The sequence below is a fragment of the Thermobia domestica genome, chromosome 2 (assembly GCF_964235325.1).
Source record: "Thermobia domestica chromosome 2, izTheDome1.hap1.1, whole genome shotgun sequence".
NCBI classification, from domain to species: Eukaryota; Metazoa; Arthropoda; class Insecta; order Zygentoma; family Lepismatidae; genus Thermobia; species Thermobia domestica.
This window is the reverse complement of record NC_137455.1, coordinates 175,788,330-175,803,383: the sequence shown is the minus strand read 5'-3', so window position 1 is coordinate 175,803,383 and position 15,054 is coordinate 175,788,330. Positions and strand designations below refer to the sequence as shown.

The 15,054-nt window shown below is 33.3% G+C and overlaps 1 protein-coding gene across 7 annotated transcripts in view; it reads right to left on the bottom strand.

Moving 5' to 3' along the window:
• Snup (snurportin-1) overlaps positions 1-15,054 on the bottom strand; it is a 73,723-nt gene that overhangs the window by 34,009 nt on the left and 24,660 nt on the right. The gene's annotated exons all lie outside the window — the stretch shown is intronic.

The following is a 15,054-nucleotide window of genomic DNA, read 5'->3' as shown; positions in this document are numbered from 1 at the left end:
AATTCAATGGTTATTTGTTGATTTCTCTCAACTATTTATTGCGAGTTTTCAAATTACATTTTCATCCTTAGAACTTGTAATTCAACTTTTAAAAATACAAATGGGAATTAAAATACTTTTAATGTGATTATAGATGATACTGGATACACTTGTTATGTGACGTGATAACACACACACACATACATACACACAGGAAGAAAAGTAACGTAAAAAGAAAGAAAGTAAGCAAAAACAAAATCATTCATAAGGAGTCTGCGAAGATGGAATAAAACTGGATCGCAAGAGGCTATTTGTTACTGTCATGATGTGAAAAAAAGCAACACAACAGATTCTTCTCCACTTGATTCTCTCTTCAAGGCAACACACTACTTGATTCTCTCCAATTTATAGTGCTGTTATACAACAGAATAATCATTACTGCATGCTTCCTAACTCCTCACCAACGAAAGGTTGTTAAGTTATTATTATTATTATTATTATTATTATTATTATTATTATTATTATCATTATTATTATTATTATTATTATTATTATTATTATTATTATTATTATTATTATTATTATTATTATTATTATTATTATTATTTAATTCTCACTATGTCCACTTTGGGCCGAATGCGACATATTGGAAAGTTTTCAATATTGTGAGAATTCTATAGTAAATATGCACTCCTTTGAAGCGGAAGACTTGCGTTTTGTTCCCGGTGGGAGCTCATGTGATTCGGATACCACGTCAAGATGTAGTTACATGTTTCTCGTAGCCTTGGTGCTGAAAAAAAGACGCTGAATTCCAACTAGCCAATCAAATTGTAAAAAGAACGTTAAATTCCAACCAGCTAGTCGACAATTTTCAATATCTGAAGAGTGATACTTTGTTCCCATATTTTCTTGCAGTAAGAATCCAAGGGAAAAATTGACAAAACAAAGCATCCCTTCTGTCCTCTTCTTTTTCTGGTTCACTTTGAACACTCGTAAACACATTTTACATCGCCTTCATAGCAAAGGTGATTTATTTACGTAAAAGCAAAGAGTTTCAACATAAACTTATGGTGTATATCTCCCATTTCCAGCCACTCCCTCATTTCACCAATTATTTCATCATCATTTAGTTTTATTAATCACTCGTATCCTTTACAATACATGACAAAACAATTGGAATTTTAATTAATTTACTTGAACTTCCACATGAGAGAAAATGATTTAATATCAGGTATCCTTTAAGTGATTGCAATGATAACACTTTTCTCGCAACTTATGCACATTTACACAAATACACTTTCATAAATAACAAAATCAACTTTTTTTTTTTTTTGTCACGCCTCAACAACATGCAAATTAAACGGTAATTATTATTCATCTATTCAAAGCATGCTATACTCGAATGAAATATAGCTTAGATAATGCATGTGGTATATTGAGTAAACAGGATACTTCACAGCATAATTCATAGGCTACATACACACTTCTGTTATACGACTCAGAACACAGCTTAATCTTTTATAAAATCACATAAAAATACAACATAAAACAAATAAAATCATTATACTTATTAAGACTATTTAGTACGTGTTTATTTCTTAGTCTGAAAGTAAATGAAAAAGCCAATTGGGAAACACACTAACAGGGAATCGTAGATCTGCGGTATTCTTAAGTTTTAAGGTAATGGGAACACAAAAAAACAGTATCACAATTAGAAATGCGTGGCTATCTAATACACCGAAGATATTACGGAACTAAACAATTAGTTTTGTCAAGATAATTACACATTACAGAGTAATTCATACTTCATGTCAGAAATAACTAATGTAAAACTGCTTACCGGGAAACAATCACTCGAAGATACTGATTACTTTATTTCCTAGAATTTTATTAATAATTCTGGACTTTGAAAGAAAATTTTCAACAGCAAAATATAACCAAATATCTAATCGGGGGACTCGAGAAACACATACAAAGTAAAAACCAGATAGCATATGACGACCGAAGCGACATTCTAATACACTCTTTACTGTCATGTATTCTTCCATACGTACTTCCCACTCTCAAGTAACTAGTACACAATTTATTGAAGCGAACATAGTGAGCTTCTACTATTCGACTCGATTGGTATTTGTGTCTGTGTCCCTCTATTTAACAATAATTGTTGTGAAAGTTATTCGATTTTAACGAAACTTAGCATGTGCGTTTTTTCTGATGCAATCCATCAAGAATGAGGTAAAAGTGACTCAGCAATTATCTCGTGACGATACAGACAAACGTCGATCTGACTATAGAGAAAAAAGTTATATTACAAATTACCCCTTCATTTCTTAAATAGTGAATTTTCAGAAAAGCTGAGATATGCATCTGTTTGTACAGAGACTGAGTCATTTATGTTAAGCCGAAGTCAATTTGCAACTGTACTGCGCTTACGCAGACCATTGCCGTGAGATTGCCATAAGGCAAGCAACTGTATCTCGTTAGTCGCGCAGTAGAGCAGTGTGGTCAAGCGTAGTTTGATGCCACCGAAACTGAACAGATTCTGCGAGGAGTTCACTGTGGTCCTTTCCGACGCTATGTTTACGGCGTTACGCATCGTAGAAATGTGAAAAGTGCTTAATTTTCGTGTAGGTCGTGCCATTGTGAATTGTATTATACGGAAGTATGCTGCACAAAGTTCTGGACTCAACATACTGACGCTAGCAGCCTGAAACCGGCCTCAAGTGAAGAGATCATGCCGCTACTGCGTGTGCGTCGGTGTATGGCGACCTCCGAAAATCTCTCACACAGAGTGCAATGGTCAGTAAATGCCGCACATCACAAGCAACAATAACGGCACCATTCACAGGGATTTTCAGCCCTCATGGTCGTTCGCAATAGTGTACACGTCCTGAAACGTGTCATGCGGCTGAGTGATAAAGGAACTGCAAGAATGCTATCGTCGTATGGAACAGAAAACTGGAATTTCGGCAATTCCCTTCTCTGACATCCCTGTCAAGATCCAGATGCCAGCCCAATGGACTATCGTGCTTTTGGACTCCTCAAGTGACACCTGGCCCATCGTCGAGTCCGCACCGTTTCCGGCCTGTGGAAAGCTTATAAAGAGAAATGGGATGCAATAAACATGGTCGAGATACAACACAGTCTCATGCAATGGAAACTTTGATGCCGGGCAATAGCCAGTACAGGTATCCTGCAGATCGAACACAACCGGTGGTGGAAACACGGCATTTCCTAGGACGTGACACATGCAAGTTCGGCTCAATATAAATAAATCAACCTCTGCATTTAATGGCGAACTTATATACAGAGTTTCATATCCGTAACTAAGAGGTTCATGTAATATTCTATTTTGGCATTCATTTTGAACACTTTAGATACACATTTTACTAAATACATGATAACCCCGTCCGGAACAAAAATCTATCTCAAACATTTCACTAGTTTTCCTGTGATGACAAGACAGACAATTTTGATGTCATTTTTATACATTGAAAGAAAATAGAAATTGCTCTTCATTTTCCTCTCAAAAGCGGAATTTCCTAAAACGATGGAGCACATGTTCATCTCATGAGGGTATTCTGAGATACTCTATTCTTGGCATATATTTAAAACACCTCTCCGCCATAAGATAGCCATTTTAATAAAAGTGAGATGACAAAACTCAATCCAAGGTAGGTACTTACTATATGCATGTTCAAAAAATTTATTTCAATCGGTTCTGCCGTTTTACAGATATGATGTAGCAGACGTCTTTTTAATTTTTATAATATACTAACTGAAGCGCATTTCAATGAAACTGTAACGATAAAAAAAAAGTAATAAGATACTCTATTTTTGTACACATTTTGAAACCTCCTACCTTCCTTAAGATACGCTCTTTAATCAAAATGTTACAACAAAAACCTAGCCCAAGGCAGGTACTAACTGTGTTCAAAAACTAATCTCAAACTGTTCAGATGTTTTCTCATGATGTGATCACAGATATCTTTGAATATAGCTTTAAAAAAAATATAGAAAATGACCCATTTTCCCCCTTCACAGCGAAAATTTTCAGTGTTGGACATATGTTTGCTTCTTTCTAAAATGTTTATAATACCGAATTCGTCTTCCTCACTTAACGGTCTCATGAGATACTCAATTTTTCATAAAATTTGACCCCCATACCCCTCAGGACCCACATTTTAACCGAAGTGACATAATAAAAATCCAGTTCTAGATGGGTGAGATTTACGAGGGTTATCGCAAAAGTCATGGCAACTTTTTACAAAAATGGTAACGAAGCAAAAAGTTCTGAAATATGGAAATTGAAAGTTAGTACACATGTAAACGTTATGTGTATACACCACTAATGAACGTACACTTCCACTATACACTACCAATGAACGTAACACGTATGAAACAAACCATTTGTTGTACTCATTTTGTTTGTGCTATATCGTGACGAGGATAGTATGTATGTTTATCCAACTCCCTACATATACTAACCTTCCATTTGCATATTTCAGAATTTCTTGCTTTCGTATTATTCTTATTTTCATTATTAAAAAAAAAAAAAAAAAGAAAGAAAGAAAGAAAAGAAAGAAAGAAAAAAAGAAAGCCATGACATTCGAGGTAACCCTCATATATTCAAAAGTTCATTTTAAACGGTCAGCAGTTTCCCGCTTTGCGAACAGAAACAATAGTAATTTCAGGTACAGTTGAGCGACAATTATCCAAACTAATGTGGACCTGACTAACCTCGGATAATACAAACTGCAAAATGAATGGCAGTACTGTACGAGGTACAATGGCAAAGGCATGAGGTACAATATAATAACTAAACAGGTCTATATTAATTGTTGTACATTATGTTCAATCGTCCTAATATATGTAAGCTGAAAAGTTAATACAAATAATAATAATAATAATAATAATAATAATAATAATAATAATAATAATAATAATAATAATAATAATAATAACTTTATTTTAAGTGCTATAAACAACTCATAAGCAAAAATACAGCACTATGTTAAAACCATTATATAATCATTTTAAACAGACCAGAAAATGTATAATATACAATGACTATTAGAGCAGGTTAAGGCCTTTGTTAGAAGATTAATATATTAAAATTATAAGGTTCAAACTGATATATAAAACAAAAAATTAAAAGAAAACAGTCAATTTCATAATATACGATCAAAAGAACTATGAAAATTTAAGTCTCATTTAGCCACCATTTAAAAGAATGAAACTACCTTATTTAAAATTACACATCCACATGCAAAAATCTTGTTCACTTATTGTCATATTTTAATATAAAGGACTGGTTCTTTGAGTAAAAGATTATAACATAAAAATACACTGAAAGTACACAATAACAATAAAGATATGCTGCTAGAACCCTTGCCATAAAGTTAAAACAGTTTAATTTTTGTAAGAAATGCTCTGATATTTCTCCTAACATATGTTCATTTTAAACTGTAAGAACTGAGATTAATTTTAATTTTTAATTACAGTTTAATTACATTTTAATTACATTTTAATTACAGTTTAATTTTTGTAAGAAATGCTCTGATATTTCTCCTAACATATGTTCATTTTAAACTGAGATTTTTTGTCATCCTTCTTAGTATTTCACATTTCGAATTTAATGCAACCAATGTCGATCGATTCCTAACACTATAAGTCGGCACTCTTATTCCTGTATTTTCTAAGCAATATTCGTTAATATATTTGTTACCCAACACCATTTGAATAAATAATTTATCAGTAACTTTCCTCCTTTCTGATAGGGCTTGAAGTCCCCAAAATATTTACCAATATCCATATTCATGTGGATAATAATCCTTTTTCATTTTATAACACAGTAGCCTTATGAAACATTTCTGTACAGCTTCGAGTTTGTTAACAAGTGTGTTGGATAGACTGTTCCAGACAACTGAACCAAATTCCAATTTGGATCTAACAAGTGTCTTATATAGGGACACATAAGAACTACCATTTATAAAATCAGGCCATTGATAAAATATAAAACCTATTGTTTTTCATGTTGATTGTATGTCATTTATGTGATTACCAAATTTTAATTGTCTGTCATACAAAATACCGAGATCTTTAATTTGTTCAACTTAGTCTATTGTTATTCCACTAATTTTATATTTGCTAACAAAATATTGAATTTTATTAGTGAATGTCATATGTTTAGTTTTCTCAGAGTTGATCATTAATAAATTATTTTCACAGCAATGATTTACTGTATCTAAATCTTTCTGCAGCAGATAATTATCATACTCGTTATTAACTACTCTAAAAAGCTTTATGTCATCTGCGCATAAAAGTATTTTTGAGTATTCGACTTTTCCTGGTAAATCATTGATAAATAGAGAAAAAAGAAGTGGCCCCAGGGGAGATCCTTGAGGTATACCCTTCCCTATTTAACCTTGACTAGATGTTACATTCCCAATCTTTACTTTAAAAGTTCTATTTGATAAGTAAGTTTCAAACCAACTAATATATGACAATGATAAGCCAATGTTTGACAACTTACTTAGTAGTAATTTGTGATCAATGGAATCAAAGGCCTTTGACATATCGATATCGATATAACATCTACCTGTAAATTACTTTTTAGTGCAGAGTATGTAAAATCAGTAAAATGGATAAGATTTGTTGCAATTGATCTATCTTTATAGAAACCATGTTGCGTATCACTTAAGATATTCTTTACATTGAAATATAAATGTTTGTGCACAATTATTTCAAAAATCTTAGAGAAAACACTAAACTTAAATTTATAATTTTTAACATATTTTGATCGCCATGTTTGTATATTGGCGCTACATATAATTGCTTCCATTTTGAAGGAAATATTCCAGTCTTTAACGATGCGTTATATATGTTTGCTAAATTTGACGCTACTTCATTACTACAACCTGTAATGACATAATATGGAATGTTATCAGGTCTAGGTGTAGTACTCCCCTTAATTTTACTAATTGTTTCAATTACATCTTTTTGCGTAATGGATGGAATACAAATTGACATACAGTATAATTACCATTATACTCTGTCAGTTTCGTAACTTTACATTTTTTATTTTGGTTGGAGTCAAAAGAATTATAAAATACAACTTTAAAACATTCTGCTATGTCAGTAATTTCTAACAATGATGTATTATTATACTTCATCTGTTTCGGTATTTGTTTATTGTGTGATTTTTTGAATGATCTCCAGAAGTACAGACTGTCTTTACAAATACTGTTCTCCAGTGATAAGAAGTAAACTTTTCTAGACTCTAGATATTTCTTTCTGACCACCTTTCTTAAATCGGAGTACCTCTGATAATAAATTTTATTATTTGATTGTCTGACCTTTACAAAATATGTTGTTTTCTTATTTATCAATGATTTAAGATCTCTTGTCATCCACGGGTCCCTATATGTTGTATTATTATTATACAGTTTCTTCGGTACGTGAGAATCAAAAACTTCATATATATTGTCATACAAGGTTTCACACATTTTATCGACATTGTTGGTAGGATTATTAATTTCTTTTATATTCTTTATTCCGTAATAACCTGTAAAAAATCAGCTTTCTTAAAGTCATAATTACTGGTCTGTTTTGTATTCTTTTTAAAGTTATTATTTCTTATAATATTCCATGAGTACACAAATGGTGGGTGAAAACGATCAATTTTTGTAATTGGTTCAACATTAAAATTTATTGCACTATTTTCTATATTCGTAAGCAACAGGTAAGCAACTTTATCCTTATTCATGACATCGTATGACTTATTTAGCTGATTCAATTGGAGAAGGTTGGTTAATTCTATTACCTTTGATGCTTTTTTCTTAACATAAAAATTGCTAGTGGTTACAGTCCCAGTTTCCCAGTCGATTCCTCCAGCGTTAAAATCACATAATATTATAAAATTATCGTTGGTTGTCAACTAGTAAGAACTCAACCATTCACAGTAGTTTGTAAAATTCTTTAACGATAGTGTAGGTGGAAAATAGTGCAAACAAAGTGCAAATAATAATAATAATAATAATAATAATAATAACTCATAAAATTAAAAAAAAACTCTCACCACAGTATTTTTCAAAATTACATCATAAAGAAATTTTGAAGTATCGAAGATAATTGTTAATAGCAGTACACATGGTTGCGGAGCTGTTCCATTACTATGCGCGGGAGTGCGAAACTTTATAAGAGAGAAAAAGTAAGAAATTACTAGATTTTCCGAATACGACAGCGAGAGCGGTCCGATAGCCGAGAGTGTAAGAGCTTTATGCTAGTGATCCTGGGGTTGGGTGTTCGAATTTATCGAATTCTTGTCAACTTTTTCTTATTTTATTATACAATGCTCGTACACTAAAATGCGAGAAATTTTGAAACACGAGCTGTTCGCTCTTTTATATATATATATATATATATCCACTTCAGTTAACTCAGAACTAGGTTAGTCGCTGCTCGGATAATCGATGTTTTGTATATTGCTTTACTGAAATTGATTACTAAAGAAAAAAATCAACAGAATTGCTTAAGACATATTTTAAAAGTTGCAAAGGTTTCATTTTCTTCTAATGAAGGAATGTTTTCTCAAGTTTTTTTCCCCAATAAAAAAAAATCCAGCGAATTATAAAATATGACGCTGTGAAACAACATTTATATTACACTACCTTTTTTTCTCCCACTACAAAACTGCATCTTGCAAATATTTTGTATGGAACGCAGATTAACTGAAATTTAGGAAGTGTGTATTTAGAACAATCGTACTCAACTCTTCCTTCTACTGAATAGAAAACTACTGTTTTAGCATATGTAAGGGTTATTTTAATTATATGAAAACTTAGTACTATGCTTATATTTAAAAAATGCACTGGTGACAGAAGGTTGGGTTGCTACGATTATTAGTTTAAATAGTTTCTTTGAACAGTGGCGTTCGTAAGAAACGTTTCCGGGTTTTAACCCTCCTTCGAACAAGCTATTATGAAAAATAAGCGTTTACCATATTAAGATATTCATATAAAAATCACGAAATGATAAGAACTTGGGAGCTTGAAATCCTTTTGATAAAATTCTGCGTACACTACTGTCTTTAAATAGCAATTTAAGAAACCACCTTGAAAAAGAAAAACTTGCGGTATCCACGGCAAAATGCCAAAAGAGCATAGTGTTACTTCAATTTTGGTTTACTTTCAGCTCTATTATATGCTAACATACGGTAATTTTACTAAGTAATTGAATGTCAAATTTTGCGTAATGAAATTTGTAATAGACATTGTAAGTAAGTGTATTTTTACTTCGTTTCTTGGAATCTTCAATCCTTTAGGGAAAAATTAATGGTTTTCCTATCTACCTCATACAAAAGGTGGATAGGATCAGTCACATGCTACCAGAAATCAGTAGAATGTTTTCAATTATCTTGCTTGTTGTAGCCTGCTGATTTCGGTGGATTTTTGATAAATTACTCCTTGGTTTTGGATCCGAGGAAGGTAAGTGTACAAAGGCATGTCGTGGAAACATTCTAACTGACAGTGAAACCATTTGCAAAATACCTAATACAGATGCAAAATACCTAATAGTCACTGAAGCTTATTTGTAGTTATGATGTTACTTCATTTTTATTTTATCTATTTATTTATTTATTATTTATTTATTATTTTTTTTATTTTCTCAAATCGTTTTAGATTTAAGATATAAATCATGTATCAAGTTTGCTACTTTAAAATTACAATATTTTCCTAGTCGGTAGCTGCGTTTTGATCGTACATCATATAAGTAATAAAATTATGGTATGCATATGGGAGTAAGTATCGTACAATTTCCAACCCTATCAAGTGACAAAAATGCACGGAAAAGGAGTCAGACCCAACGTAATTCGTAAGGACCTAGCGCCATTTATCCGAACCTAGTCTGCAGAAGGCAGTCTAGGTTTATGTAATAGAAAAGTAACATAGAAGTTCGAGATATTGAAGATGTTACGGTGATTTCTGAGTAACTGATTCTGTGAGTTCGTGTGTGTTTCCAGTGAAGCAAATATTATACTGCACAGGTTATATCGCAACTGATATTTACCGATATAATAAATAAGAAATGCAATAAATTCCTACAGTTCTCATTATCAATAAATTCGTTCGAGCTCGAATATTTATTATCGAGAATCGAGCATATGGTGCACATTTACACTATAGGACACACTTCAAGTTTATTACATGTAACCTGCCTTTTTGATATAATAGAATCTTAGTACCTTTAAACATCGTATTCTATAGATGGCGTTAGCAAGATTTCTGTATTCTGGTTCAGAACAGGACAAAGATGTTTAGCCCGCACAGAAGTGCGTGAATGCAGCAATATTGACATTACCTGAGACATTTTAAGTTATTTACATTTACAGTATTTATAGTTTTATATTTTTTGATGTAATTCTATATCTTTCTTCATATCTATATTTTCATATCTTTTGTTTTTATGTAATTTGTCTAAGTTTACGTCTTTGTGTCTCCTTTAAGATATTTCTCTATGTCATTGTCTCTCCTTTACGTTATCTTTAGCAATTCGTGTTTGGAAGAAAAAATATATAGCAGGGTTCCCACTCTCTTTCCCAAAAAATTTCCAGGACAAATCACAAATTTTCCAGGACCGACACAGGAAGGTACAGCAGGATTGCAACTGTACGTTCGAAACTCACAATAATGAAATGAAAAGTACAGTAGTGTATGCAGTAAATTGAGTTACTGTCTGATGAAGACAACGTTAAGTTGTCGAAACCGTTACACTGTAATTTAATTTTTAATAAACAAGTGTACATACTCTGGTCAGAAGTGTTTATTATTTCTTTAGTGAATATTAATGCAAGTACAGTATTAATACACAAAGCTTTTTTTTTTTTGTGTGTGTGTGTGTGTGTGTGTGTGTGTGTGTGTGGTGTTCTTCCAACTCCCCTTATAGCCGCCCGATCCACCCACATCCAGTACATGTATTTTCATTTTTCCACATGACATTTTAATTGTGTTCCGAACAAATTTACAAATAACAAAAACCTATTTTTCGTACATCGCATTTTCACTGTGTAACAGTGTGACAGATAAAATTAGGGGGAAAAAAAGGATTTATATTACAAGTTTTTAACTGAGTATGGAGTTGTATGATTTCCTTATGACATTGTAATTGTGCACCGAACAAATTTACAAATAACAAAAAACCTATTTTTCGTATGGCATTTTCACTGCGGAGCAGTGTGACAAATATAATTAGGGGGGAAAAAGGATTTATATTACAAGTTTTTAACTGAGTATGGAGTTGTATGATTTCCTCATCTACAGACATAATTTCTTTCTTCTTTAGCAAAACTGCCCTACGGATAGCATTTGACTTTGTCAATAAAGTAAAGCAAGACTTCTGCTTTGCTTCATGTGCAAGCTGGTTTGCTTCATTCTTTAAAGCTTCACTTGTTTCCATCAATTTCCTTTTCTTTCTCTGCAGCTGATGTACATTTTCACTTATCACTTTCCTCTTGCTCTGCACTTGACTTTCAACAGTCTTTATTTTATCCAGTTCAGTCATATAGCACTACCTTGCATGGAAGGCATGATGGAGCATTTCTTTCATGAAGTTGATTGAAGTAAGGTCTTTATGGGAAATGTTATCATACACCAATCCATGGATGACTGACACTGGTACAAAGCACGGTTTCTGAAGGATAGTGAAGACAGCTTGCAAGAATAAGTTGACAGACTAGTAGAAGAAAGGAGAGAGAAGTTCTTCCAGCCAACCACTCTGTTAGAAGAAAGAAAGCCCACCAACCACCCACACATGCAGGATCATGACAAATTATTACTTAGCACAAAAACAGGAATAGCAAACAAAAATAGAAATACATTAAAATCTTCATCACAATTATGAAAAATCTGACATTCAGATTTTCTGTAAATTTCAAGGATAGAAATGCACTTTCAAGAACATTTCCAGGATGTTTTCAGGACTAAATCAATTCAAGGACATTTCCAGGTTTTCCAGGACGAGTGGGAATTCTGATATAGAGATTAATAAACTTTACAAAAAAGTACTTTAGATCACAAAGCAAAGGTATTATGTCTATTTCGTTACAGAGTTAGAACTATACAAAGGTAGGTCATCACGAAATTATTTCTTGGCAACCATCATCTCAAATTGTCAAAGCAACTTTCGGATAAGGAAGCCCTTATAATCAATAAGAAATCAATTTCCATTTTTCACTACAAACCTTAATAAAAATTAAATAAGAAAAGTGCATTCATCCAATACCGCTAATTTGTTAAATGGGCATCCGAGTGCAGTTTTCTAGGGGGGGGGGGAGCAATAGAATTTAATAGGAAATTAGTATATTACTTACAATCTCGTTTCAGAAAATACTGAATCTCGATATATCAAGTGTCCTAAATATAAAATTGCTAGCACCACAGCTAGCGTTTCAATTCCCTCACGGTGCTTCGTCAACATCGAAAAAACTGTATTTGCACCGCGAATCGAAATCCAGACATTGTTGTACTTATTTCTTTTCTAATATCAACGTAAATCGTAAATATATATATACACCTCTTATTCCACTGACCAATCATTTTAGGACGACATATATTTAAAGCTTCAACGATTTTTCTAGTTCATTATTTTTAAAATGTTATATTGTCGTTCTTTTCGAATAAATCTTTTCCTTCGTGTTTTATTTAACATCTAATTCCTACTTATTTATTATGAATTCCAGATATGGCCGGCACAAACATTCTAATTATGAAGCGAAAACATTAATCGTACACCCACCACCCGTAACAATACCTTCCACTCATTTATTTTTCTTTCATATTTTATCCGCAATCCATCACCACGTACATATATCTAAAATTAATAAGATTTACTTATGTTATTGCTCAGAGTGTGCTTACTCTATTTAAAATTACAAAGCTCAATGACAAAGCTCTTTCCTGCAACTTAGCAAGCAGGTTTGATTTTTAAAGGCCCTGGGTGTGTGTCCATGAAGCAATCCCATATACAGGGGTATTCACAAACTGTGACCCTGGGCCATTTTCTCAGAAAGTGTTCGGAATTGCTGGTTTCTGCTAACACGTAGTGCATTTACTACCGTTTGAAGTGCTCGTGGTAAGTGGGTAACCCCCGCGGGCAAGGGTCAACTCAAAAATTTCATCAAATGGAAAGGTATGTGAAATTTAATGGCATTCGAAAGCTCATAAGAAACAACCAGTGGTGACGTTCATCCTATATTCATAGATCAAGGGGGTCACGAATTGCGACAGGTCAAACTATCTGTCACTACGATTATGCAAAGTCTGATCCAGGTCATTTTTTCAGAAATAGTTCGGAGTGGAAGATTTCTGCTAACATGGAGCGCATGGTACTATGGGGGCTCACTGTTTAAAATGCACGTGATAAGTGGGTGATCCCGGGGCTTCTTACATTCCGCACTTACGAACGGAAATTACCGGGAATTTCTGTATAGGTCACTTTCGTACAGACAGATACGACAGTAGTCCCAAAAGTATCCGACCTAACAAAGAAAACACAAAAAAATTGGGGAAAAATATCTTAATTCCTCAATATAGTCTTCTTTCAGCTCCATACACTTTTCCTACCAATGTTCAATAGCTTCGATATTCTGTCTATAGTGGGGACGGTCGAGCTCCTCAAAATAGCCATTAACCGAGAACTCCACATCTTCATTGTTGGCAACTCTTTTACAATCGGGTCATTTCTTTTCTTTTTTTTTAAGTTCGGAAAGGGAAAATAATTTGATGGGGCTAAATCTGGCGAATACGATGCGTGAAGAAATTTGATTAACCGATTGATTTTGGCCATCGCGATAACGGGTATATGAACTGGTACACTGTCTTCATGAAACGTCAGTTTCTTTTTTGCCAAATGCGGCCTTTTTTCTTAATTTTATCATTCAAATGCTGCAAGATGTTTGCATAATACGCGCCGTCGGTTGTTTTCCTCTTGGACGTGCATCTCAAAAACCTAACGCCATGACCTTGCCAGCACATGAAACTGTCTTCGCCTTTTTTTGAGCCGATTCTTCCCTTTCAGTACATTGTTTTGACCGTTCTTTCGTTATGAATCGACCCAAAAACTCAGCTTTATTGCTGTGAAACATAGCCAAACACTTGATTGAAACATCCTCACGACGCTGTTTTTGTTCCATTGTGAGCAAACGCGGCACCCATCTTGCACACAGCTTTCTCATGTCCAAATTTTCAGTCAATATGCGATGTACAGCACTTTTTGGAATGTCTACTATGTCTGCTAGCTCGTACATTTTCAGTCGACGGCAGTCAGAGTAGAATCTAGCTCGGCTTTCATATTGGTTAAACTGTAACCTTTCAAATCAAAGTATTGTATCATATAATGATGACCTATTTTTGTTTACACTTTGTTTGTATGGTTATTTTTGTTTGCATATTTATAAATTCACTGAAAGTGTTCACTATTGATAGCTACCACACAAATACTAAACAACGTAGTGTCTTCAAAACTTTAGATTTATAAGGTTGGTCCTTTCGACTATCGTGATGTTTTTCAAACAACACTTGCCGTCTATACATCTGGACTAGTCTCATACAATATTGAATCCACAATTTGATCTCCTGTCTTTCACGACCTATTTGATGCGAATGTTCTCAATAATTTTGACGTTTGTGTTAGTAGTCTACACCGTCCAAAATTCAAAACCAATTGAAGAGTTTAGCACCCCATAAAATTAAACTAACGCTAAATTTACGACGAAATTCGGATTCTATTATTGTACCTCTGAAATTTAACAATGCACAAACAAGTTCAAGTTAATCTAGAATGCTGTGAGTGTGATTCGTTCATTACTTCCTGAGTACAAATTTCTGCTGGTTAGAATGTACTGTGAGGTTCTTTACGCCGATATTCTTCCTCGAATTTTCGAATACCATCCAATTCAACATAATTTCACATACCTTTCCACTTGAAATATTTGAATTGACCCCCTGCCTCGAAAGTCACTTATTGTATCACGAACATTTTAAGCAGTGGACCCCAACAGTACATGCATTATGTGTT